A 27,467-nucleotide genomic window follows, 5' to 3' on the forward strand; every position below is an offset into this window, starting at 1 on the left:
ATGTACTAATGTTTGGCAGCACAAGTGACTGCACAGCCTGAAAGGGCCCAGATCTGCACTGTAAGGAGACCCTGGGAATTGTCAGGTTTCATTTTGGGTTTTCCCAAAAGAAAAATAAAATTAGGAACATGGAAAATGGACGATGATGATAGTTTGCCCATAATTTTTACAAACACTGCCCCATGGCTCCAGGACAACAAAGACAGAAGTATCAATCCATTGTCTATAGAACATAGGAAACAAAGATCATTCTGTTTAATTAAAATTCCCACTCCTTCTTCTAAGAACATTAAAATCTCCATGTTTTCCACCCCCAAAACAAAACATTTTCTACTGTGCATTTTTGCCTGTGTTAAGTGTTAAAAACTAGTGGTTTTAAGATTGCCTGGTTCCTGAATTTCCTTACTGGGTCCGAGAACTTACAGTGTGGCTCGGTGTCCTCCATCCTAAAAGCCTTCTTTCTGGAATAGGCTGCAACATAGCTGCATGGCCCCCTCTTCCTGCTTGGAGCTCCTCAGCCAGGCAAACAGCAGAGAATCAGCAAAGGGCCCTTTAACTATCCTGAGTATTGTCCCTCACACGGCTTGAGGTACACTCAGGGGTGGGGGAAGCCACAAGGGCAGTGAGATCCACAATTCTACAGCCACTGATTTTAAACAGTAACCTTGTTCACTGAACCAAGTAAAAAGTGAGAATGGCTTCTGTTCAAAAGAGCCAGTGAAGCTCAAATGGGTGTGGGCTGGGAGTCGGGGAGGCCCTTCCTGGTTAAGAAATGGCTGCTAAACATCAGTTCAGGCACAGGGATTCAAACTCAGCTGGGGCCCCAAACAGGATGTACATTAAGCACAGCATTAAAAACTCAATTGTTTTTCCAAAACCATCTAAGTGTTACTTTATTATTTTCCCAGACTTTGCTGCCTTTTGGTTTCCTGATGTATTAAAAATGACATTTAAAACCCTGAAGATTATGGCTGATTTTGTTCCTATACGAAATGCATATGAAAAGGCGATCACTCAGGGTCAGTCAGGCAGAGAGACCTCTGCTCTTCTCCCTTCCCTGAGAACAGACAGCTGATGACAAGCCGTGTGAAATGAAGTGTCGCTGCTCTTCAGAAGTTTCCAACAGACCAACTTGCTTTAGCAAGTTGTGGATATTCTGGAGGTCTTCACAGAGGAGGGGAACAATCAATGAATATAAATGCTGAAGTTTTAGAAATTATTTTTAGCTAAATTCTGGGGACCTATACTTACCTTTTTTTGTTGTTTGTTTTTTTTTTTTAAGCCAGTGACAAATTACACTGTAAACTTTGAACTCAACATTTCTGTCACAGTTTTACCTTAGGTTTATCTTTAGGATGGCTTTTGTCTAAGGGTATAGAGAGGGGAAACTGAGGAAAAAGGATCATGTCAAGTCCTTGCTGAGCCCTTATACAATTTAAACACATAGGACATGGGGGCCAGAATACTTTGATTAAAACCAATTAACTTAATGAGTTCAGGTGAGCAACTGGCCCAATTTGAAGAAGGAAATACAATTTCTAGAAGAAAATAGAAGCTTTTAAGCCTTTCTGAGTAGGACCCGACCCACTAAAGAAACTGGACAGAGAGGATTTCTAAGATGTTTGAGGGTCAAGCACCCACTGGACTTGGCAATCAACCTGCTGTAATGCCCGGAGAACTAGAAACTATTTAGTAGGAGTCAGTGCAATGTCAGCTGTAGTCCAGCACCCTCCTCCCAACATCTCCAAGGCTGCCTAAGTACTATCATTTTCCCCAACCAGATGCTTACATTTCCAAATGTAGCCCATATAGATGACATCTCTAATACAAAGTTTCTCAACCCTGGTACTACTGACATTTTAGACAGGATAGTCTTTGATGTTAGTGGCAGGGGAAGGGGAGGAAGATTTGCAGGACACTACAGGATACTTAGCAGCATTCTAGGACATGCTGTATATGCTAACAGCACCACTACCATAAACACCCATACCCAGAGCAAAGATCATCAAAAAGTTTCTTGAGGGGCGCCTGGGTGGCTCAGCCGGTCAAGTGTCCAACTTTGGCTCAGGTCATGATCTGGTGGTACATGACTTTGAGTACCACGGCAAGCTCTGTGCTGACAGCTGAGAGCCTGGAGCCTGCTTCAGATTCTATCTGCCCCTCCCCCACTCACACCTGTTTCTCTTTCTCTCGGAAAATAAACATTAAAAAAATAAATTAAAAAAATGTCTTCAGACATGGTCAAATATCTCTGGGAGGGAGAGGAGATGGGGGCAAAATTACTGTTAGCTTAAAAAAATAATCACGGCTCCAGTGGCTCCAAATCAATGGTGACCTTCCCTCTTGCTTCCCCTCTGAGCCCGGCTCCTGCAGTAGACATGCTGGGTAGCAGGCCATCTTCTGCTGTGTCCATTTATGTCTCCCATGTCTTCCAATTGATGCACTGGTTTTTTGTTTTTGTCTTTCCAGTAGACCTTAATGCTGCAAGAGTGATATGGGATGGACACTACAGGAAAGGTGGGTCCACATTCACTATGCCAGGACTGGGAGCCATGAACAATACCTGGCAAACTTCTCTGTGCCCATGTTTGGTAAAATGCCTGGGGTATGATTAATATTCAAATACTGCCTGAATGTCTGAAGAAGTGGAAGAATTCTCTAATTCTGCCTAATCAGAGCATCAAAATTCATGAGACAGTAATAAGCACTAACCAAAGGACTGTGTTGGCTTTAATTTCAGAAATTTTTGAGACTGTTATTAAATTACTTACTTATTCCCATATTCTACACCCATATATTCAGTAGAGCTCCATTAGTTTTAAGAGTGAGACCCTAAATCATTTGACAGCTGATTTAAACAGAAGACAGGAACTGGGAATGCATCAAACAAAAAGTAATTTCCATTCACAAATTTAAAAAACCTTTCATTCCCTCCCTCAGAATCTGTATTCATATTTCAGACTCAAATGTACCTAGCTTAGTGCTGTTTCCCAGTTGTTAGACGATTAGAAGTTTTTTTTTTATAAAATTTTTAACGTTTATTTCTTTTTCTTAATGTTTTATTTATTTCTGAGAGACAGCGTGAGCAGGGGAGGGTCAGAGAGAGAGGGAGACACAGAATCAGAAACAGGCTCCAGGCTCTGAGCTGGCAGTCAGCACAGAGCCCGACACAGGGCTCGAACCCAGGAACCATGAGATCATGACCTGAGCTGAAGTCGGATGCTCAACTGACTGAGCCATCCAGGCGCCCCAATTAGAAGAACTTCTGAGGGAACAGGAAGTTATCACAAGTCTCCTAACTGGTCTATGGATGGCCTTCTAAGTCTTGACCCCACAAAAACAGTCGCTGACACAGCTGTGGCACTAACACTTCTATAATGCAAATATGATCATGTAACTTCTCAGTTTCCTCAGGAGAAACTCCAGCCCCCTTGGCCCGAAAGACCAGCAGGTCTCCGGGACCTCATGGCTGCCTTTCTCACCACATTCCCGCGGCACAGTCTGCTGTGGGTCTACTTGGCAGTCTCTTCTCTGGCTTTACAGATGGCTGTGGTCGGTGGGGTCTCCCTGAACATGGTTCTCCTCGCACCATCAGTGCTGAACACGTTGCCGCCACTCCCTGGAAGAACCTTCTTCTCCCCTCACCTGGCTACTTTCCCTAAGCCTCTTCTATTTCTACTTTCCATCAAATTTCCTCAGAAATTCTCCACAGTGCCTATCCCTGCCATCAGGTCCATCCTTCCACACTGGCCAGCTGTGTGCATAGTGGACATTTATAGCTAGCAGACAGAAGGGGTAACAGAAGAAAAGCCTGCCTTGCGAAGCGCAGAATCCTTCCCCCCCCATGCCACCGTAAGTAAAAGTAACAGCGTAAACTCCTGATCTTCTGGGGCGCCTGGGTGACTCAGTTGGTGAAGTGTCCAATTTTGGCTCAGGTCACAATCTCGCGGCTCATGAATCTGACCCTCACATCAGGCTCTTTGCTGTCCGCTGGGAGCCTGGAGCCTGCTTCTGATTCTGTGTCTCCCTCTCTTTCTGGCCCTCTCCACTTGCGCGCTCTCTCAGAAACAAACATTAAAAAAAAAACAACAAAAAACAAAAAACCTCCTGACCTTCTATTATATATCAGACATTATTCTAAGGGCTTTTAAACATAGCAAGTAGCCAGATGAGGAGAGAAGATTCTTCCAAAGAGTGGCACAGCATGTACAACACACAGGAACTGGTCTAATCTCACAATTACCCCGGTATCACACCAATTTCATAGATGAGGACTCTGATGTCCATAGGGGAGTAACTTGTTCAACTAGACGCCTAATCCCTACACCATGATCTCCTGCAGCATCAGCACGCTAAGTGTTTCTCACTTTCGAGCACCCAGGAAGCAAAAGACCACAAGGCCAGGGTGGCCTGCTGATGGGAAAGGACTGGTACCACGAGGAGAGAAGACAGGCGGGAAGACAGGAGGTGACATTGTGTGGAGACAGTGTGCCACTCTTCCCTTAGGAACAAGAGTTTGTAACTAAATGGTGGAGCATTCATCCAGAGAAACAGCTGAATGCTAACAAGGGAGGAAAGAGAATAAAGGGTTTTATGGGACAAGTGGCTCAAGGAGGTGTCTGTGCCCCAGCATGCGGGGCAGTGGGTACCGTCAATGACATCTCATCTCAAACTGTAACTGCACAGTAACTATCTTAGAAAGAGTCACATTTCTAATCCCACACATCACTGTTATTTTCTCAAAATTAAGGCCTCGGCTTACCCGTTCATCTTTGGTTTCATTTTTAATGCACATCAAGACAGTATCAGTGCAGGATACTGGCTGACAGATGAAGGCAGAAATGACAGTTTATAATAATTCAGATTTTAGGGAATGGAAAATCACTTTTAAAATACAGTATGTCCCAAAAAATAATAAATACATAAATCCTGAAATGTTAATCGGAAATTAATATTTTTTTATTTCTATTACATAATAGTCCTAAGTATAAAATATGGTAAATATTTTGTAATGGCACAGTTGGTGAGTTACCAACAGAATAGTCTAGGAGGACTCTGAGGAATCCAGCATCTTCCCTTTTGTAAAGTCCCTCAATTCCTGTTCGCTGACCACCTGTGTCCCTCAGAGGCCTCGTAAAATTGCTCTGTAGCAGAGACGATGGTCCATTCACCAGCTCTTTGCTCCCATCTGAGTCCCCACCATTACTCTTAAAGCTGCAGAGCACCTAGCCTGGACAAGGTAAAATGTAGAGGAAGCTCGCATCCTCATCAAATGTGCTACTTCCTCACCCTGCTTCCTCTGTGTTCTTTTTATTCCTATTGTTCCTTCTTAATATTAGGCTACTAACAGGGAAAAAATCAACAATAGTTCTTATAAAACAACAGTTCTTATGTTAACAAGATGTTAAGTGGCATCAAGCACTGAATATCTGGCAGCTTTTCTGGTTTTTTCTTTTTGTTTTTTTTTTTTAAACAAAGCCTTATTCCACAGAAAACTGTGTAACTTAGCATGGTTTTGCACTCCTTAGAAAATGTCAGAGGGTGTGTGTGTGTGTGTGCATGTAATAACAAGTATATAAAAGAATATACAAATGTATAGATGAAGATTTAGTGGTTCTACCAATAGTTTGGAGAACATAGGCTAAGTCCTGAGACTACAAAAACACCTGGTACTTAGAGAGTATTCACATTATTTATAAGAATTTAAAATGTTTTCCTGCAGACTTGCAAATATTGACTTAAAAAATCACATACACTAGATTTGATTATCACAGTTATCAAAATGGTGCAGTTTAAAAACTCGAAGTGTTTGGTCGAATTTGGTGTTTAATATAAAATGCAGACACCGTGGCTGTTGCTATTTTAAAAGGCAAATACTAAGAAACAGATTTTGTTTATGGAAAAGTAAATTATGGGAGAGTAAAAGCAGAGATTCAATTTATAAAGGAACTTGAGTTTCGCTGAAATTTTTAAAAGCTAAAACCCATACAGATTTGGTATGCACAATTTAATTAAAAGACCCAGTTCATTTAGACTGTCTGCTGCACACTGATTTTGATCATGGTGGGTCTTACTTGAAGACTTCGGAACTGCTTCAGATTCCTGGGTAATCTGCTCCTAACCACAGTGTTGGCTGAGGAATACTGCAGCATGTCACTTTCTCCAGACCCCACCCCATCTTACTCTTAATTCTTGATTTTCTTCCATTTCCTCTGTGTTCAAAAAGTAGGGAGTGTAGCTTTGGGAGGTAATTTGTTTATTTTCAACCTTTATAATGCACCCAGCACTCTGTTTTGATTTCCTTATCAAAAGTTATCTTACTCCATTCTCTTTTTCCTTTAAATAGTTCCCAGGGACCACAATCTTTAAGATGCTGGAAAAAGGAAGATGCTACTTTTTTAGTTTCCATTTTGTAGTACCTTGGACAGTGACAAAAGTTCTACAAGCTGATGATTAGAGAAATTCACTCAGTTCTGGAAAAAATGTATTCCAGACAAGAATGTTTTCTGGAAAGATGTAAAACACGCTTCTCTTTTTTTTTTTTTTTTTTTTTTTTTTTACAAATAGTTTATTGTCAAATTAGTTTCCACATAACACTCAGTGCTCATCCCCACAAGTGTCCTCCTCCATGCCCATCCCTCCTCCCCCCCACATCCATCAGTCCTCAGTTTTTGTCAGCATTCTATTTCTTAAAATCCATATTTACATAACCCTGGAGTCCTCTATGCTGACCTCAAACTGCAGAAACAATTTTCCTCTCTGTTCTGCGCTTCACAGAAATGACCAAAACTCTATGTTTTACCAAACTAATTAAGAGATGGTTTTATTTTACATTGATATCTTTTCATTATACAGGTAATCAAAACCCTCTCAACTTTCTTCCTGTCCCACAACCAACCTGTCACAGGTTATGACCAGCTTTCTGGTGGCACCTGCTAGGAGGTACAGTAGTTTAGGGGTAATTACAGAGAAATCACTTACATTTTTTTATGCTTGAAACAACAGTTCTTACTAAACATTTCAGCAAAGTCAAGTTGCCCAGTATGGATCACTGGGGCTGAAGCCACTAGAAAGAGTCAATTGCTTCTTCCAAGGAAAAGAATTTCTGCCGAGCTACTACCTCTCCAAGTGTTTTTTTATGATTTCTCAAAGCTTTGTATGTCCACTTCCACATGAGGGATTTGTAACCAAATATTATAGGAGCTCTCCATCTTTTGTTGTAAATTTCTACAATTATAATGTATTTCAGAGGGGATTTCACTGACATGGAGAATTAATGGGAAAGCCTGACAGCTGGAGTCCTGAGAGCAGAAGATAAAGTTAAAGAACTTGACCTAGTTTCAAAAGGGACACTTAATTTCTTCAACCCAAAACCAATGTAACATTTTCAGGTATTTGCCTTCAGAATTTGGCCCTGAAATGTCTCAGTAATTTCAGGAAACTAAAATATATTGCCTATGTATGTAAGAAACTCTTGTACAAAACATCTTACACTTAAAGAACAAACAAACACCATTCGATGGGGTGCCTGGGTGGCTCAGGTGGTTGAGCGTCTAACTTTGGCTCAGGTCATGATCTCGCGGTTCATGAGTTCAAGCCCTACATCGGGCTCACTTCAAATCTTCATGAGTTAAAGCCCTTCAGAGCCAGCTTCCCATCCTCTACCCTCCTGTCTGCCCCTCCCCCACTTGTGCACACGTCTTGCTTGCTCTCTCTCTCTCTCTCAAAAATAAATAAAACATTAACAAAAAACACAATTTGAGGGGCACCTGGGTGGCTCAGTTGTTTGAGTGCCTGACTCTTGATTTTGGGTCAGGTCATGATCTCATGGTTCATGAGATTGAGCACCGTGTCAGGCTGTGTACTTACAGTACAGAGCCTATGGGATTCTCTCTCTCCCTCTCTCTCTCTCTCTCAGCCCCTCCCTGCCCCGTGTGCATTCTCTCTCTCAAAATAAGTAAACATTAAAAAGATATATTTAAAAAACCCCGCAATTTGAGGTTTCCTTTTTATATATCCAGCCTATGATTATTCAGTCTTTTCTCTCCCACCCACTGGCCCCAGACATTAAACTGTACTCAGGAGTAGCACCAGTAATGCCATAATGAAGTTGAAGAATTCCATAATGAAGCTGGGGGACAGAGAGCAGTAAAAATGTCAAATGTATCCAAATGTATATCCAAAATACAAATTTTTTTTCTTATAACCTAATTTATATGCATGACCAGACTCTAAGAGATTATGCCACTGTGGCAAGTGACTAGGCAATATGAGCATTCAAGTAGTGTACGGTTTTTTCCTATTAAACAGAGTCGGGCTTAGTAGCCTACTTGATATATCGGGCAAGCAGCCTTGACTCAACCAGCTTCACCACTTTGACTCTACCTTCAGCCTCCAGACTGGTCTCGCCATGGCCAGTCTTTCCCCTTCAATTCCTTGGATCTGTCCGATTAGTTGCCTGAAAAACCAGCTCTGGTTGCTCATCACTCCTCTGCTCAAACACCTATCATGTCTCCCAGTTACTTGCCAAATCAAGCACTGCAAGTGTTTCTACCAACTTTTCAAGATTTACTTACCAACACTCCCCCAAATGGCCCGTTTCTACAGAGTGACTGCGTGTGTTATTCCTTGAACATGCTCTCATGATTTCCTTCCCTCACCTTGGTTCTAGCCTTCCTTCCTTTTATTTCCACTCTTCTTTCCACGGGGTTTGTCTCTTCAATCATCTGTCAGATCTTCTAAACACTTCAAGAGCCAACACAAAGGTCTTCATCCTCCACAAAGTTTACCTTGATTTTCCCACACAGAAGTGCTCTTCCTTTCTCTCAGCCACAAACATGCTGATGCCATTCCCCTGACAGTGTTACCAAAGGAGGAGAGAGTTATCAGAGTCATCTGTCTATGCTTTGAAAGGCTCCGTGCACAGCTGAAGCTCAGGAAGTACACTACATCGCAACGACCTGACCTCCTGGCCTCCAGTATTTGGGTCATTTTTAACAGTACTGGTGCAGGGGTATAGATTTCAAAAGATAATAAGTAAGACAATAAATAGTAAGTGTAGAAAATAGAAAATATAAGCACAGAACATTGAAAAGAAACTGTAATCTCAAAATTCAGACATAACCACTGTAAATATTTTAGTATCTGTTCTTGTAGATTTTTTTGAAGTATGTATGCTTATGCATAGAATGCAAAAAAAATGGGATCTTCATATCATATTTTGGAACATGTTTTATTCTGGACATATCCAGATTTGTCCATATTTGTTGATAAGTCCTCATCAACAACTGTGTTTCTAAAACACCCTTACTAATGGTTGCACAATACTGAACTATAGGAAAACACCATAATTTATGTAGCATATTCCCAAACTTTACACTGTTTCCAATTTTCCAGTGTTATAAACAATGCTGCCATGGAGCTACACAAATATTATCAATGTATACAGGACAAATGCCTTGATGGAACTTCTGCATCTTTGGCTGGAAACAAAGAGAACCCCTTTCACTGCAATCTCAGAGACAGTAGCAATTTATTCACTAGACCATTCACTTACCAAGCGCCTGGTGTGTGCTGAGCCTTGTCAAGGCTCTTCCATCTAGTGGATGTAGACAGAAGGTACAGGAGAGAATACACTGATAAATAAGATCCACATTATGCAGACAATACTGGAAGTGGGATAGGAGATGTTAGGTGGTGGGGGGTCAGGAAAGGCCTTTCTGAGGAAGTAGCAGGGCAGGTCCAGTCATCCCAAAAACCAAAAAAAAGAGTCTTTTCAGACAGAGATGGAAGGATTAGTATAAAGGTGCAAAGGTCCTGAGGCCAGAGTGAGCAATGAGTATTAAGAGAATGAAAAGAAGTCAACTGGGCGATACCGTGGTAAGAAAGAAGACAAGCAGGTACTGCTGCTGGTAATAAGGATTTTATATTAAAATAAACAAAAAGCTATTGGACCAGAAAAAGTTTTAAGCAGAGGCGTGCCAGGATCTGATCCATAATTTTAAAAGGTCTCCCTGGCTGCTGTGTAGAACCTGGCTGGGGAGTCGTGGCACACACACAAAGGCCAGTGTAGAAGCAGTCACTGATGCTATGACGCGGGGAGAGCAATGTGACTTGAACCAGGAATGGTTCATCCTGTGAAGATGGACACAGGAGGCAGATGGGATATACTTTGAAGGTAGTGCCAACAGGGCTTATTGATAGATTATGCGTGGGGGAGACAGAAAGGCAGAACCAGATAGGACACCCAGGAACTGGAACACTTATTGAGACAGAGTTGATAGAGGACCAAGCAGGTTTGGGGAAAAGAATGAATACTTCCTGTTTGGAAGATGTAACAAAAGGTAAAATTTGTATCAACGTGGTAAGTAGAGATATGATCTTACTCTTTTCTGTATTTTACACATTTTAAATTATTCTATATATATTGCTTTCTATGTAGCATCTTAGTCTAAAATTTTAGTAATTACTTCTATGTCACAAAAACTCTTCATAGAATATTTCAAACATGCTCATTCTCATCTTGCACACTGAAGTTATTCCAATTCTTCACCATACTTTTTATACATAAATTGTAGATTAGATTTTAAGAGGAATTATTAGGTCAAAGATAAGAACAGCTTTTTTTTTTTTTTTTTTGAGAGAGAGAGAGAGAGCACGAGTGAGCATATGCAGGAGCAGGGGACAGGGGCAGAGGGAGACAGAAAGAGAATTTTAAGCAAGCTCCACAATCAGTGCTGAGCCCGACATAGGGCTCGATCCCACGATCCAGAAATCATGACCCCAAGCCGAAATCAAGAGTTGGATCTCAACCAACGGTGCCACTCAGATGCCCCAAAGGTAAGAACAGTTTTAAGGCTTTGATACTAAGTATCAATTTGAGCATCAAAATAAGTAATTAAAGAAAAGCATTAAAACCAATTAAAATAAAAATAAAAGAGGGGCACCTGGGTGGCTTAGTCGGTTAAACATACGACTTTCGCTTAGGTCATGATCTCATGGTTCGTGGGTTTGAGCCCCGCGTCGGGCTCTGTGCTGACTGCCAGCTCAGAGCCTGGAGCCTATTTCAGATTCTGTGTCTCCCTCTCTCTCTGGCCCTCCCCTGCTCATGCTATCTCTCTCTCTCTTCTAGAAATAAATAAAAATATTAAAATAAATAAATAAATAAAATGAAATAAAAATAAAAGAATTAAATACCCCTGAATTCACACTGATATAAACAATTAAGAGAGAAAGAAAATCTTCTTATAGGAGAAAGGCAACTAATAAATGTAGAGGGAACAATGAATTAGAAAGTCACTCTTTGGCAGGGTGCCTGGGTGGCTCAGTCAGTTAAGTGTCCTACTCTTGATTTCAATTCAGGTCATCCTGATCCAGGGATTGTGGGATTGAGCCCTGCTCCAGGCGCCACCTGGACATAAAGTCTGCTTAATAAGATTCTCTCTCTCTCCCTCTATTACTCATGCTCTCTCCCTTTCTCTAACAAGAAAAGAAAAAAGAAAGAAAATCACTATTTGGCAACTAACATTAAATGACGAGAATCACTGATACTGAAACTAATGAGTGAATATATAAGGAAGATCAGAATATTTACATAGTCCCATAGGATACTTAACTACCTAACAAAAATTAGTAACTTGATATTGGAGAAACCTGGAAGACACCACCTTAAGAGAGTGACAGAGGATAATATCACTAGGATTGGGACAGACCAACATATGCCTTCTGAAATGATACACTGAGGGCATTCCTGTCAGAAGTATATAACCTCAATTTAATCACGAGGAAACACATTAGGCAACTGTACCCCAATTGAGGGGCACTTTACAAAGTAACTCAATGCTTCAGAAACATCAACATTATGAACTACAAAGGCAGGCTCCAAGGAAATATTAAAGAATAAAAAGGCACAACAGCTAAATGCAGTGCATGATTTTGGACTCTCTTATGCTATAAAGGGCATCATTGGGCTGAATGGTGCAATCTAAATAAGGTCTGTAGATTAGACAACAGTATTGCATTAATTGTTATAATTCCTTAATTTTGATAAATGTAATATAGTAATTTAAAACACTGGGAAAGAAAAATGAATCTTCCAAAATGTTAACATTTGGGGAATCTGGGTGAAGGGGACATGGGAATTCTTTGTAATTTCTTGTAACTTTTCAGCTTTTCTGTAGGTTAGACACTATATGGAAAAAAACTAAACCAAGTCCATGGAATCTTGATCATTGATATTTAAAAAAATGACTTTTGACTTTTTAACTTTTCCATGATAATTAAGGATGTTGAACACCTTTTCATGTGGCTACTGGACATTTGTAGGTATTCTTTGGAAAAATGTCTATTAAGGTCTTCTATTTTTAATTAGTCTATTTGTTTTTGGTTTTTTGGTTGTGGAAGTTTTTTTTAATTTATTTTTGATATTAGCCCCTTATTGGATATACTGTTTGCAAATATCTTCTCCCATTCAATAGATTGCCTTTCATTCTGTTGATGGTTTCTATCACAGAAATACTGCATGACCCACATATTCCACTACTGATTTATGTATTCAAAGAAAATGAAATCACTAATTTGAAAAGATATATGCACCCTTATGTCTACTGCAGCATTATTTACAAGACTCAAGATACACAGCAACTTAAATGTCCACCTGACAAATGAATGGGTAAAGAAGACATGTGTGTGTGTTTGTGCGTGCGTGTGTGTGTGTGTGTGTATAAATTATATTTAATGTTTTGAGGAATCCTATAGTAAAGCAAGTAAAATGTGGGAGTAAGGGTCTTCCAAACTTACTTGACAAAGGACTTTTGTGTGTGTGTGGCAGTATTAACCTGAAACACACTTTACAAATGTCATTTCGGTATATGTAGAAGTTATATTATACAGAATTCTCCTTAAAAGACACTTACATGCTATTGTTTCAACAGGAACCTTCTCATAAAATGAAAACAATGTAGCAGGGCTTCGTAGGTCCAATGTACTGGGATAAGCAGGCTGATGGGAAATGTAGTGGAAATCAAATTTAGAGGTCACCTGATTGCCTTAATAGAGGGTAACTAAATTTGATGACTGAATGATCAATCCCACCACAGTTTTTTTTTAATTCGCTAAATATGAATCCATAATGCATTTTTACAGAGGGCAAAAATAGATATTAAACTCCATTAGCAGGCTCCACAAGTCTGTTGCAGATGAACATTTTTTCCTCTCCCTAGAATCTTATGAAACACCAAGTACATCTAATGGACCAATTAGAGTGATAAACCATCACAGCCGGCTCCCTGCAATGTCTAAACAACCGGTTCTAAGAACAAGGCCAGCTGATTGCCAATGGAAACTCTCTACGTCCCAGATATAGGAAAAACGGGGGCAGCCATCTCCTTGGTTCACTACTCAATGGGAAATGGCCATAAGTATGCAAAAGGCTAGATGTCTCGTTGGAGGGAAAAAAAAAAAATCTGTGAGGAGCGAAAAGGAGAAAAAAGAAAAAAAAATACACTCAAATCCTTCATAAGGTACTACTGTATGAGGAGACGAGCAAAATCCTGAACACCAGAAAAGAGGCTCCCTCCTAGTCAATCAGCCACAAGAACAGGACCGAGGCTACCACACACAACATGGAGCTGCCTTCCGGGAACAGAAGCATCCTTAGAGAGCTGGAAGTCTCCTGGACAGCCCTTTAGGTCTCTAAATAGTTGGAGTGTAGTTACTTAGCTTTTTTCACATTAAATTCTCTGTACGTAATTTCACTAATAGCAACCATATGGGAAGCATCTGTAGCTTTTCTCAATTCTAATTTTCATAGGCAGGAGAACCACTAGCAAAAATAGCCCCACAGTCTGTCAGGGCCGCTGAAGACTGACCCAGTTAAATGCAGCAGGCTGAATGCATCTGAGCTGCCTTAATCCTGCCCCAGCTTTGAGGCTGCTGTGAGCCTCAGGACTGACCAGGTCTCCACAGTTTGTGTTTACGCTCAATAGTCACACTCGGGTCTCTGAAACCACATTAGCGTGGCTCTTACTGAACCACCCACAGGCACTCCCAAATCAACTCTCTGAAACAGATTTCCGAAATCACTGTTCTCGAAACAACAAAAATTGAAACAACAAAAATCCGTAACAATATTAAATTGTAAATGCTAAAAGGAGAAGGTATCTCTAAAATGTGATTAAGGGTATCCTTTATTTATAAAAAGAAGATAAACACCCACATAGAAAAATGTCACAATGAACATGAACTCACAGAAGAATGCTACCAAGCAGATAGGAAACATTTTAACATCACCAGTAACCAAAGAAATCCAAATGAAAACAATAAACCATTATTTATTTGCCCATAAAGTTGACAGGAACAAACAAAAGGATACCATAACCATTCTAGAAGAATGTTTCTAACACTAAGTGGCAAGAAAATAGGCTGTAAAACCACATATGCAATGATACAATTGTTTGTGCATGCGCGCGCGCGCGTACACACACACACACACGCACAGTTTGTAAAGGCCAGAATAATCTGTATCAAAATGTTAATGTAGCTATGTGCAGATGCTGAGATTACAGATGAATTAAAAACAATTTTAATCCTCTGCTAAAGTGTCTCATAATATTTATTACTTTTCTTATCAGAAAAATGTACGTTACATTTAAAATATTTAGGCTGTAACTAGTTAGAGATGTCTGGAGACTATTCTGTTCATTATTTTCTAGGCTCCAGTTGTCAGTGACAGCAGGAAAGATGTTTCAGGCTAGACCACTGATAAGGGCCCTCACTCCATATACTAACGTGGACTGCTCAAAGTCCGGTGAGCAGGCAGATTTATTCTGGGAGAAGGCTTCCCTCCTCCCCCCCCCCCAAAAAAAAATCTCAAAAAAGACAAGTCTTATGGGAAAAGGGCAGCTTACACTTTATTTACTTTCACATTATGTTCATGTTGAGCTAATTATAACATATCTCACCAAAGACAAAGTTCTATAACCAATTTCTTTTTCAAAATCTTTTTAAAATTTTCAGTAGCTGCTATGTAACATTCTTGTACAAGATTTTCCATTCCTGAAGAAACCCATATGCTGAGTATTAACTTCTCGCATTTTTAGTCACTTTTTCAACTTTGAAGATGGTGAGGACACTATTTTGGCAGTCTTTTCTCTTTTTTTGTATCATCAAATGCAACAGAAGCAAATAACAATTCTACATTTATTTCAAGGATAGGATGTGCTCAAAAAAAGATTATCAATAACTTGAAATGCTACTTGCTTTTAAGACAGAAAACAGGGGCAACTGGGTGGCTCAGTCAGTTGAATGTCCAATTTGTGATTTCAGTTCAGGTCATACTCCCGAAGTCATGAGATGGAGCCCTGCACTAGGCTCTGCAATGAGCATGAAGCCTGCTTAAAATTCTCTCTCTCCCTCTCCCCTGCTTGTGCCCATGTGCTCTCTAAAATAAATGAATAAATAAATAAATAAAAATAACATCTTTTCCATCCAAGCCACAAAAACTTATCAGTTCTTGCTATGTGCCATGCTAGGCATGTCTTAATTAAGTTCTCATAAACTATGAGAAAGAATACATTATAGGAAACACATGTATTATACAGTTAGGAATTCTTAAATTTTAGGTATGACCATCCCCTGCAGAGGCCATGCTTACCTTCAAAACTCTCTCTTTTTGCAATTTATATTTTAATAGGAACAGAGGCTCTAGTAGATGCTAATTTCCCTCATCAACATCAAAAATGGTTCCAAATTAGGACCATTTTTCTACCTTCCAAGGGTAAACTATATTTTTTTCATGAAAATTCATCCCCCCATTCATGGTGGGGGATAATTAATCCCTGTTGTATTGAGAGATAAAAAACTGTGTAAATTCACATATATCCTGAAAAGCAACTTATCAATCTTCAACTAGAGAAAGGTATGTTTCTTCAAGTTGCTATTAATCAGAAAATACCTGATTAACATTTGCTCCTTCATCTCCAACACTAATGATTCCATCCCTTTCTTTTCCAGTCTATCTTAAGCCTATAACCTCACTTTACCTCCTCATGCTATCCATTTTATTTGGCAACCGTGTATACTGGAGAATTTCTGTATCATTACAGTACTCCATAACGTCAGATTTCTTACCCTGATGCATCTGCAGGCAGACCCCCATGGCATTCTGTGTTTCCACCATGGATGAATGTAAATGCTTCAGGATAACCAACTTAAACACTGCCAGCACTCTGGGATTACAAGGGCAGTCTAGGAGTGGTGAAGGTACCCCAGTGGAACGTTCTGAGTGCCTTATGGTTTTACGATTATAAGGAAAATTATGAGCAAAGGGTATGGTGGGCATGGGGAAGGAAGAATCATCTGTGGAGGCAAGAAAAATTTAAAACACTGAAAGAGAAGACTGTAAAGAATTTTTAAAGATTCTTTCTTAAAGAGCTATGTATACTATGATAAAGAAGCTGGTCTATGATTAAAGCACTTGGTAGTATTTGGCCATACGTGAAATCTCAGGAAATGCAAATTTCAGAAGAACAGCATTTAAAACTAAATAAAGGCTGCCCTCAAGGAAAATGATGTGTTCTTACCCAAAAGCTGGGAGAGGGATGGGGAGTGTAGTGTCCTCTGCCAGTAGGTTTTTAATCAGAAGATTTAAAATCTATTTTCTATATTATGGTTGTGAAAGCCTAGTCAGAGTTGCTAAGGCAACAGCACAGCCCTTTAGAAGCATGAGGACAGCAAGCACATGACACCAAATTCGTGGAAGCATCAACTCTTCTACAGGGACCCATTGGACACCTGTGAACTACAGACAGCCAACAAACATATACAATTCCACTTCCATAGAGAACTGTTCTCATAGGCTGGCACAGGAAAGGCTTTGTGAGCTTGTAAGGAGTAAACAAATCTTCCTACATCTACATGCAAAGTCACAAGACAATAAAGGAAACTAGCCATTAAACTGTCACCAATCATATGGTGTAATTATTAATCCTATAGTTACTAGGTTCTGCTTCCAAAACAGAAGTGTCACAACTAAGAACAGAAAATAACTATGAAGATTCAAGAACATCCCACCTAAACGCCATCAGGGTTTTCTTACACAGCTAGGTAAAATTCTACTGATATAAATCTAGGTATGTGGAAATGAAAGATCCAAGGAAAACTTACTCTGATTATGCGTATAACTTTTCTTTTACTGATACAAATATGTTAAATGGTATCATTAAGATACAGTATTCCCCCACATCCAACTACCAAAGGGTCTGATGAGGTCTCTTTCCACCCATCCTTAATTACTAAGTTGATTACAGTTCAATGTTATCACGCATGATATGGACTGTTTCAGATATTTGTATTTTACTTTTTTAATTAGCGAGGCAAAAACTGGATCCCTCAGATAAATGACTTCAGGCATCAGCAAACAGCATGCTCTTTCAGGATATGAATCTGAATATACTCTTTCAGGATAAGCGGGAAGCAGAGACCATTTATGTGCCTCACTGTCCCCACATACATGCATGTGCTGCTTGGAGGTGAGCTGACTTTGGTGCTAAGGCATATTCCTATCTCATTGCTCTTAAGGGCCTGGGGCCCCATTTTTTTCCCCACTGCAGCCCGTGCCTGCAAGACTCTCATTCTCTACTGCTCTGGAGTATTCACCTTACCCCCAAGCATCCCTCCTCCCTTTCCCCCATAACCACTCCTCTTTCTGATGCATATTTCATACTGCAAAGACTTCTGGCAGTAGTCCTAAGACTACTGTCATTAGGACCTTGTGATGTGTTTTATCTTAATTCTCTCCTAAGTTTTAGAATCCACCCCTATCCTCCTAGATTATCTTTGCCATTAATAGCGATGTTGTTTCAAGTGAGAGGTATTACCTGTATAAATTCTCATAGATTCCTGAACATGTTTTTAACAGGTGATAGTACTTACTGAAAAGGCTTAGAAATTATAGTATAAGAGTCTAAAATGTAAACAGATTTTATTCATTGTACTTAGTGTTGTGCAGAAGAAGAGATTATCATTTTAGGTGAAGAATGATCAAAGATGGCAATTTCATATAGCTTAACTTAATACCTGACCCAGTTTATGCCAATGATTTCAAGTGCCAAGATGAGCCGTTTGGGTAAGACATATGATGGCCAGCAAGCCTCTTGTTCCGAGGACAAGGCTGCTTATGAGTAGTGACCTAGATTTCACACCCTGTGGTGCTGAGCCCAGTCTTCTAAATAGCATCGCTAAGTTTATCACAACAACTACTTCAGACTATGGCCCACCATTACACAGCAACACAGATGAAGGAAAACAACCTGATGAGCAAACTGTATATCCTGTGAAGGTGAGCATCACCAATAAGCAAGAACCCAGCTGAAGGATAAAAATAGAGCTTTAATATCACTCTCCTCTATTTACTTTCCAAAGTCATTTTTATCATATGAACCTAATCCTTTTAGCGGGTTATACTGAATGGAAATCCTAAATACTGAGAAGAACCAAAAAAGCAAATACGTTAGAATAAATAGTCCTGTAGTTTCCCCACCCCCCCGCCACACCTCCAACATGATTGGCTAGCTCTGTTTTGTTTCACATTCTGATCTGAAAGAATGGCTTTAAAGGGAAACGACAGAATAACCATGCTATTACATGTACTCATTCTATACAATAATCCCCACTGGGAGCTTCTACGTTGTTAATGATCAATATTCTCAACATTCAACTAAGTTGTTAGGGAAATCGGGGAGAAAAGAGACATCTTTTCTGTCCTGGTTTCTTGAATATTCCCATAGGAGATGGCTAGTGCATGTAAATAAGCAGCTCTGATGCAGGTTGCTGTGGAATTTATATACTACAAGCAAATATAATGCATGTGCCATCATCTCATTTAGTTTCTGGATCTAATAATATGAAACACAGTTATTCTAGGTTAGGAATTGTATGTAGTGTCTTTACCTTGACTACACTAAGCAGGCTTGAATTTAAAGTTCATCTCCATCTTACTTAACTCCTGGAACCATGTACTTCCAATTTTCTGATGAAGAAAAAAGGGAAACTTTCTGTCAAATATGCTTGGTTTGTTTCAAGTTCATACATAGGATTTTAAAGTGCATATAAATATCATCCTTGGCTCTACTAGTTCTCTTTGGGAATTTGGAAAAAGGTATTTACATTTCTCTGAGTTTTTTCATTTGAAAAATGGAGGATTTATTCCAATTATTCAGCTGTATCAGCATGATTGAAAAGATACAAGATAAAGAACAGGCTGAACTCATTTCAAAATGATAGTATAAAGGACATTATCCCCATGCAAGAAGTATAAAATAGAGCAAAAGAAAAAAAATAAAATTATGCATCTTAATCTTGCTAGATGAACCTAAGAAATTTTCCTGAAGACCAAAGAGATGAATAAGAAATGTCAAATGAGGGGCACCTGGGCGGCTCAGTCGGTTATGCATCCGACTTTGGCTGAGGTCGTGATCTCACAGTTTTTGAGTTCGAGCCCCGCATCAGGCTCTGTGCTGACCGCTCGGAGCCTGGAGCCTGCTTCGGATTCTGTGTCTCCTCCTCTCTCTGCCCCTCCCCCACTGTGCTCTGTCTCTCAAAAATAAATAAATGTAAAAAAAATTTTAAAAAGTAAGAAATGTCAAATGATGTTTTCATTCAAGATATTCTCACAAAGGAGTAAAGACAGTGGCTTACACCAAAGCCAGTTAGAGCCCTATCAAATAAAGTACTTCCTGTCTGCCTCATTGGAAGGAAGAATGCCACTGGACAGAAAGTAGTACACATACATTTACATAATTTTGTTATGTAAAATTCATGGACCTTCTGTTCTAGAACCAAAAATTCTGTTAGAGACTGAAAAAAACCTTTTGAATAAAAAAATCATGCAAAGCTGAACACTATTATCCTATATAGTGCTAAGAAGCATCCTGAATGTAATCTCTATCATCAGTTTAAATATAAACATTTGAATAAGGGGAGCTAAGGGATTTCTTTATTGGTAAAACGTTCATCTGAAAAGCCACAATTCTGCAAAAATTATCTTGAAGGTTTTGCAAAGTTATTTCTATGGAACATATTCAAAACCGATACTGAGATTATCCTATCTTTCTATGATTCAATTGTTTTTCAAAACTCTAAAACATATGGGATTAGTGCTTGGCTACAGAAGGGTGCAGGTCCCCATCCTCCACAGCCCTGGTTTTATGACCCTGTCGGTGTAATGAAGGCACTAGACTCCATCAGGCATCCTACAGCCTTCTATATAGTCAGGAAACATAGCTGAAACTCTGAGCTTCAGATACCGTGTCTATAAAGTGGAGATATATACCTACCTCTCAGATTATAACTAATGAACATCTTCAGAGTCCTTAATACCCTTCCATTTTTATTCTTTAGATATAAAACCACTTTCTTTTTTAAAGACATTGAGGTCTATGACGTTTTCGATTAACTGAAAATATCCCCTCTTATTAGGACAGTAGGTAATTAACATCCATTGGGCTAAACTGGTAGAAGCCAAGCGTGCAGAGATGGGTGCCTTCAGTCTTGCAGCCTACCTCGAAATAGATGGTTACTTAGGAGACAGAAGAGGGAGACATGAGGATTTAAAACAAGAAAGGCTGCATTCACAGCGTGTGATATGCAGAAACTAAATTAGAATCCTGACAGATTTAGTAACAGATTTGATGGCAGTTGTAATACTGAGTCTTTTTTAATTATAAAATGTGAATTGATACGCTCAGTTATTTTAGCAGACATATTTTACTTATATTGTCCTTAGGGTAAGAGATATGGTTTTCTGGGGAGAAATTTCTGACTAAGCACAGCAGAGATCTTTGCACAGAAAAACCCATTGTTAAAAAAAAAAATCCTATGGCTGCACAACAGTGTGACTGTATGTAATGCTAATGAGCTATATACATTTAAAACAGTGAAGATGGAAAATGTTATGCTTTGTGTATTTTACCACAATTTAAAAGAAAAATCCTTAGAGCTCTTTAGTGGATCAGTCAGTTAAGTGACTTTGGTTCAGGTCACGATGTCACAGTTCGTAGGTTCCAGCCCTGCACCGGGCTCTGAGCCGACAGCTTAGAACCTGGAGCCTGCTTCAGATTCTGTGTCTCCCTCTCTCTCTATGCCCCTCCCCCACCTGTGCTCTATCTCTCTCAAAAATAAGTAAATAAACATTTTTTAAAAATCTTTAAACAATTACTCTCCTCTCTGGCAGTTTTCATGGACACTAAGGCTACAGATAATTCATAGGAGCACTTCCTTACTGAGTCATGTTTACATGAGACAGAAGTTACATTGACAGGAGACAAACTAGGAAAAAAGTGGTCAAGAATTAGGATGACTCCATCCTTAAGAGCAGTCCAATGACTGCTGGAGGGGAGGTGGGCAGAGGTTGGGCTAAATGGGTGATGGGCACTTAGGAGGGCACTCATGATGAGCACTGAGTGTTATATGTGATGAATCACTAAACCCTACTCCTGAAACTAATATTATATTATATGTTAACTAAAATTTAAATAAAAATTTGAATTAAAAATTTTAAAAAGATCAAATTTTAAAAAACCTTTGGCTCCCCATTTTTTATAATAAAACAAGTTTAAATAAACCTATTGTTTCTCCCACTAAAAAGAAAACAAAAACAAAAAACCCAGTGGACCTATGAAATAAAACTTGAGATGAGGGACCACTTCATGCTGCCAAGTCAGCAGACAGAAAATTTCCTGGAGATCTTCTGGATTCAGTAATCTGGAGTTCAAGCATCTCCAGATCAGAATAGCCCTAGTATCCCTGGAAACCATCAGCCAAGGTCATCTCTCAATCTCTCTCTCTCTCTCTCTCTCTCTCTCTCTCTCTCTCTCTCACGCACACACACACACACACACACACACACGCACACACACACACACTTGAGCAAAGAGAAGTGAGAGAAGGCATGACAGCTCATTTTATAAAGCTAAGATCATCACTGAAGCCTCTTATATAACAGCATCAACCTGATCAAAAATCAAAGCCACTGGCTTAGCAAAAGTTCTTTGGCTCTCAAAATTCCACTGACTCTCTATACTTATCAATGTTATTCATCCTCTGCACATACCCAGCTCCTTCTACCCTCTTTGAATCTCTAAGTCCCTAAAAGTTTGAACATTTAGAGAATTCAAGATTCTTTCAAGGAGAGGAAGAAAAACTTTATTTAGGAGGTCCACTCTTTAACCTACTCCAGAAAAGTGGCTTCTAAACTGTGTCACAGTTTTTTCCAAGAGTCCATGAGCTGTAAATCCCCCCAGTAAATGCTTGCCTTAACAGTTGTGTGGGGATCTGTCTAATGTTCACACTATGATTGTCTTTAAGGATCACAGGTCTGGAATTTTTCCCATGAATTTCATTTATTCATATCAAAACAAAGAGGAATTAAATACTAGATAAAGAAAGACTGCTGAGGAAGCTGAGATAATTTTCTCAAAGTCTCCTCAAAATAAAAGTAGTTTGAAAAATATTGGCTCACAGAGGGCTCAATTGGTAAGGAAAGCTATATTCAGAGGAATAATTAAAATGCTCCAGTTACAAAAGTCAAATGTTTCTTACGCTGCAAACTATCAGGGCACAGCTTACACTCCCAAATCATGTATTGTTAACAGATACACTTCTGTCACATAAACATACTGTCCATCATCTCTCTCTACCCCCGAGGTGGGGCCAGAAGTAAATTAATGGCTCACAAAAAAATTGCCTTTTCCCCCTCAAAGGAAGAGAAGATGTCCGTGATGGATTTCATGACTCGGACCCTGGCAGGTGGGGCACTGTTAAGCCCACTCTTAGCAGCAGCTCTTGATTACCTCTGGTTAGAAGAGAGGCTGAGTTGTTGCAAAAAGAAAGACAGTATGTATCTCTCATGCACCCCTCATTTCATTATGTCATGCAACTAATAAATGGGTAGGGCAGCTATGATGTCCAAACCTACATGAAGCTAACACTCAATAAACAATGGGAAAAAGCATATTTGTCAGTGTTCTTGTTTCTCTGAGTCTCACTTTATTTATTTATTTTGGTTTTTGGCCTGAGAAGGATTCCTCAAGGCCTTATCAATTTTCATATATACTATTCTCCAACACATGAATAGGGCATTTCATTGGAATTTAGAAAACAGTTCCCCCTTAGAAACAATAGTATTTATGTTAACTCAGCTCCTAGGCTGACCCACTGAAGCCCATCTGACCCACAATCTAACCTATAAGGTAAAACTGAGTATTGCCTTCACTGCCAGCACGAAGCAGTATTTTCACTGGCCAGAGTTTCAACCTGAGTCGCCAGGAATATAGCTTCTCCCTCTGTAGAAGTACAGAGCCTTCCTGAATTCCACAGCAATAGCAATGGGTGTCAGAATCTACAGGTAAGAAGGGAGGAACAGCTTTCTGGAAGGAAGGGATTATAAAACTATGGGCTAAACTTCTGGTCTAAGAGGCCCTTTGGAAACCTACCCCAGAACGAGGCCCTTTCCAGTCTAGCAACCAACCCTCAATGTCAACTTTATCATCTCCGAAATGTGGTAATTTACCAAGTACCTGAAATTTCCATGAATAATCTTCCACCTTGAGGTAAATTTATTAAGTGTTCTTAACCTCACGCTAGGCTTCAGAAAACTGGGTTTCAGAGGTTATAGGGCATGCCACATGTCACACAGTTAAGTGAGGAGCCAAAATTCCAATGTCAATCTATTTCTCAGGAGTTCCAAAGCTGGAGGGGTTCCCATCCACTCAGTGCATACTTAAGAGGAGTAAATGAGAAATTAGAGCCTCTAGCCCCACTTCTGGCACATGGAAGGTGCTCACTGTGTCTTTTTGTTTCCTTCTCTTGGGCAGTGGTTGGCATGATTCACTCTCTATTGGTAGCACTGTTTTTTTCTTCCTAACACAAGTTTCTTCTCTTCCTGGCCTTTTTACTACCTCTGTATGCTGTACTGGTTGTAGGAGGGAACACAGTAGGTAACACGGTGAAAACAGGTTATATTTTTTTTCTCCTGGTATCTTTTCACCCTTTCCTTTTTTCACTGACATCCCACAGGGTGAGGGATTTTATATTTAGGTCACGTGTCCTTTCCAAAATCTGTGCAAAGCTATAGACTTTCTTCTCAGAAAAAAATGGACGTGAAGATTACATATATATCCAGCAGGTTTAGGGAATCCCTCTTAAGATACTCTACTACAAAGAGAATTCTATATTTAAATTCTGATATCCTAAAGTTAAATCCACCCCTTTCAGAGAAATACCCAAGAACTGTAGAGTTCATCATAAGCATGGTGGTGGGATGGAGAGAATAAACAGGGCTTGTACACTGGGCAACAGACGCACCTGGGGACTACCTGTTGTGAGGATAAGGGAGACAGGAAGGACACAAGGTTCCAGGGTTTATGCACTTCTCTTTCCCATTGGTTTTGGTCAAAATAATACATACACTGGTTCCAGAATGAAATGAAACCCAGAAGGCTGCGTGTGCCTCTGCATGCTCATGAGTATCTTTATCTACATCAGTGTACTTGTGCAAAAGATAGGGAATGAGAATGTTTGGGGGTTGGAAGTAGAACAAAGGTAGAGTCCGAGACATCAGTTAAGAAGGAATGAATTGGTGATGGAGGAGATGAGAAACAATGTGAGCAAAGAGGTCCCAGGAAGCATCTGGTCACTTGGCTTGAATGGCTGTACCTACATGGTAATGTATACATACTTACATATATGAAATATATAAGCCTTTAGAAACCCAGAGCTGTTTATATACAATGCATGTGTATAACTGCATCTGAATATACAAATGTGCTGGAATTTGACTTCTACTTTGATCAAAGAACCTCATTTATTATAGATGTTAATGAAAATGCATCCAAAGAAAGAGAAGAGATGCTTGAAATCATCTAGAACATCAAAGGCAAGATGTTAATCAGTTTAAGATTTTGCAACTTCTGGCAAATGTACTTATTAATCTTTCCATTTATTTGCACAGCTTAGCTGAATAAGCTCACTAAGTTGGCTGTAATGATATAGGATGGAATTTTTGAATTAGATCCTCCTGGGTGCAAAATATAAAATACAAACCTGTTATTCAGTACATGTTTTAAAACATCATGGATACATAAGCACACTCATGAATATAGTCTGAGAAAAAACAGAATATACATTTGCATATAAGCCTGAAATAGTTTCTCATCAGTATATCATACCAATCACATTCAGAGAGATGCATCTGGCGGGGGACAGGGGGCGGGAGGTCAGGGAACATTAGCAGCTGTGGCAGATTGTAATAACAACAGCCCCTGCAGAGCCGTGCCTGTGTCCAGGCTCCTTTGCAATCTGACTTGCTGTTCCTCGCACCAGGAGGTAGGGGCTCTTTCCCTACTTCTTGAATCTGAGCTGGCCTTGTAAGATGCTTTGATCACATTCTATACACGGCAGCAGTGACCCTGTGTGGTTTCCACAGCCAGGCCAGAAGAGGCCCTGCAACTTCTGCTTTCACTCTCCTGGGATGCTTCCCTGAGAGCACCCCATAGGTCCAGACTACTAGAGACTGAGGCCACGTGAGGACAACACAGTGGACAGCCACCATGAGCTCTCAGGTGAGTGAGTGAGCCATCAATGACCTTCCCCCTCAAACTGCCCTCTAGTTCAGGGGTGGGGGTGAGCCCAGGCAAAACCAGTGGCAGAACCACCAAGCCAACACACAGAATCATCAGAAACAGTAAACTGCTGTTGTTATAAGCTCTAAGTTTTGGAGTGTTCTGTTGCATAGCAATAGTTAACTAATTTCATTCAATTTAGCAGAAACTGAATGCCAATGTTTTGATGAGAAGCCATATTTCCTTTAGGGCTGGCCTAATGTCTTCAGCCTTCAGCCTCTTCCCTTGAACATCTCAAGATGACAGCTTGATTGCATGGTGATGTGACACTAGAAGGTACCAGAGACTTCTGAGTGTGGTAAGCCACCCCCTGGGCTGGTTTAAATGTCATTAAATGTCATAATGTGTATTTACTAGAGGCTCAGAAATACAGATGACTTTCTGAGAGAGTTCCTGGACTTGAAATTCTAAGAGCAAAACTCATTTTTAAAAAAATTATATAACAAATTGAGGATTAAAAAAACACTTGGAAATACACTTGCTAATTACTCAAGAAACTTACAAGGAAGATAAAGTCCAAAGTTATCTTCTAAAAGTAGCCTGTAGTTCTAGTGAACAGCAGCAGCTAACAAAGAACTTTCCTGAGGGCTGTAGATGCCATGTCACCATACTCCTCAGCTACTCTGACCCTCCCTGGCTATATGGGATCATCCCTGCCCAAGTGGGCTCTGACTGGCCTAATGAACCAAACAAGTTACTCCCATTCTCTTTACCACCATGTTTTCAGGAATAGTTAATACACAGAGAATACCATAAAAATCACAACGTGTTATGGGCTGAACTGTGTCCCCTTCAAATTTGTATTTGAGGTTCTTTTCCCTGGTTCCTCAGAACATGACTGTGTAGGGAGACAGGGCCTTTAAAGAGGCAATTAAAGTACAATGAGGTCATTAGGGTGGGCCCTAATCTCACTGGTAGGTGTCCTTATAAAAAGAAGAGATTAAGACACAGGCCCTGAGGGAAGGCCACATGAGGACAGGGTAGATGGTCACCTGCAAGTCAAGGAGAGAGGCCTCAGAAGAAATTAACCTTGTTTACACCTTGATCTTGGACTTGGGAGCCTCCAGAACTGTGAGGAAATAAATGTGTTGTTTAAGCCACACAGTCTGTGGTATTTTGTTATGGCGACCCCGGCATTTTTCAGGAAAAGAAAAAATGTATGAAAGACTTTACCTCCTTTGTTATTAGCAGGAAAACGGAAGATGATCTTGAGGTCATTCTGTGGCACTAATACAGAATACTTCCAGTTGGAAGTTTTAACAGTCAACTAACATGGATTTATAGAAGGGACGGGCCCCCAAACAGGAAGGTCGTCAATTGCATCTGAAAATGCAGTTAAGTCATCAGGATAGTAGTTCCATCTCTCTGACTTTTTTTTTTTTTTCCCTTAGTACTGGCCTCCACTTTGGGCTGGCTTTGCCCTCAGGCTGGCCTTTTCTATGGGTGGCAGTGAGATGGCCAGCAGCTCTCAGGCTCCGTGAGTCTTCTACCTCCAAGGAGACAGAGGGCCCACAAACCTCCTGTGGACATGTCATTTACATGAGCCCTCACTTACTGTGAGGCTAGTAGGGGGCCTCTCAAGTGTTCCATTTCATCATGGGGGCACTCTAGAAGGTAATTACCATTAGCATCACCACTCTGCAGGGTGTGAGGAAAACAAGGCCCAGAGACACGTAACTTGCCTTGTGGTATACAGCCAACAACTGTGGCAGAGCCAGAAGTGAACTCAGGGCACTCCCACTACACAGTGGACATTCATCTTCCCTTACAGAGAAAGACCGTGGCAGGGGT

General features: G+C 40.1%; 1 protein-coding gene across 4 annotated transcripts in view; it reads right to left on the reverse strand.

The window, feature by feature from the left end:
• MAP7 (microtubule associated protein 7) overlaps positions 1–27,467 on the reverse strand; it is a 170,201-nt gene that overhangs the window by 101,791 nt on the left and 40,943 nt on the right. The window lies entirely within an intron of this gene.

This window comes from Hyaena hyaena, unplaced genomic scaffold (assembly GCF_003009895.1).
Source record: "Hyaena hyaena isolate Hyena2069 unplaced genomic scaffold, ASM300989v1 scaffold_828, whole genome shotgun sequence".
Taxonomy (NCBI): Eukaryota; Metazoa; Chordata; class Mammalia; order Carnivora; family Hyaenidae; genus Hyaena; species Hyaena hyaena.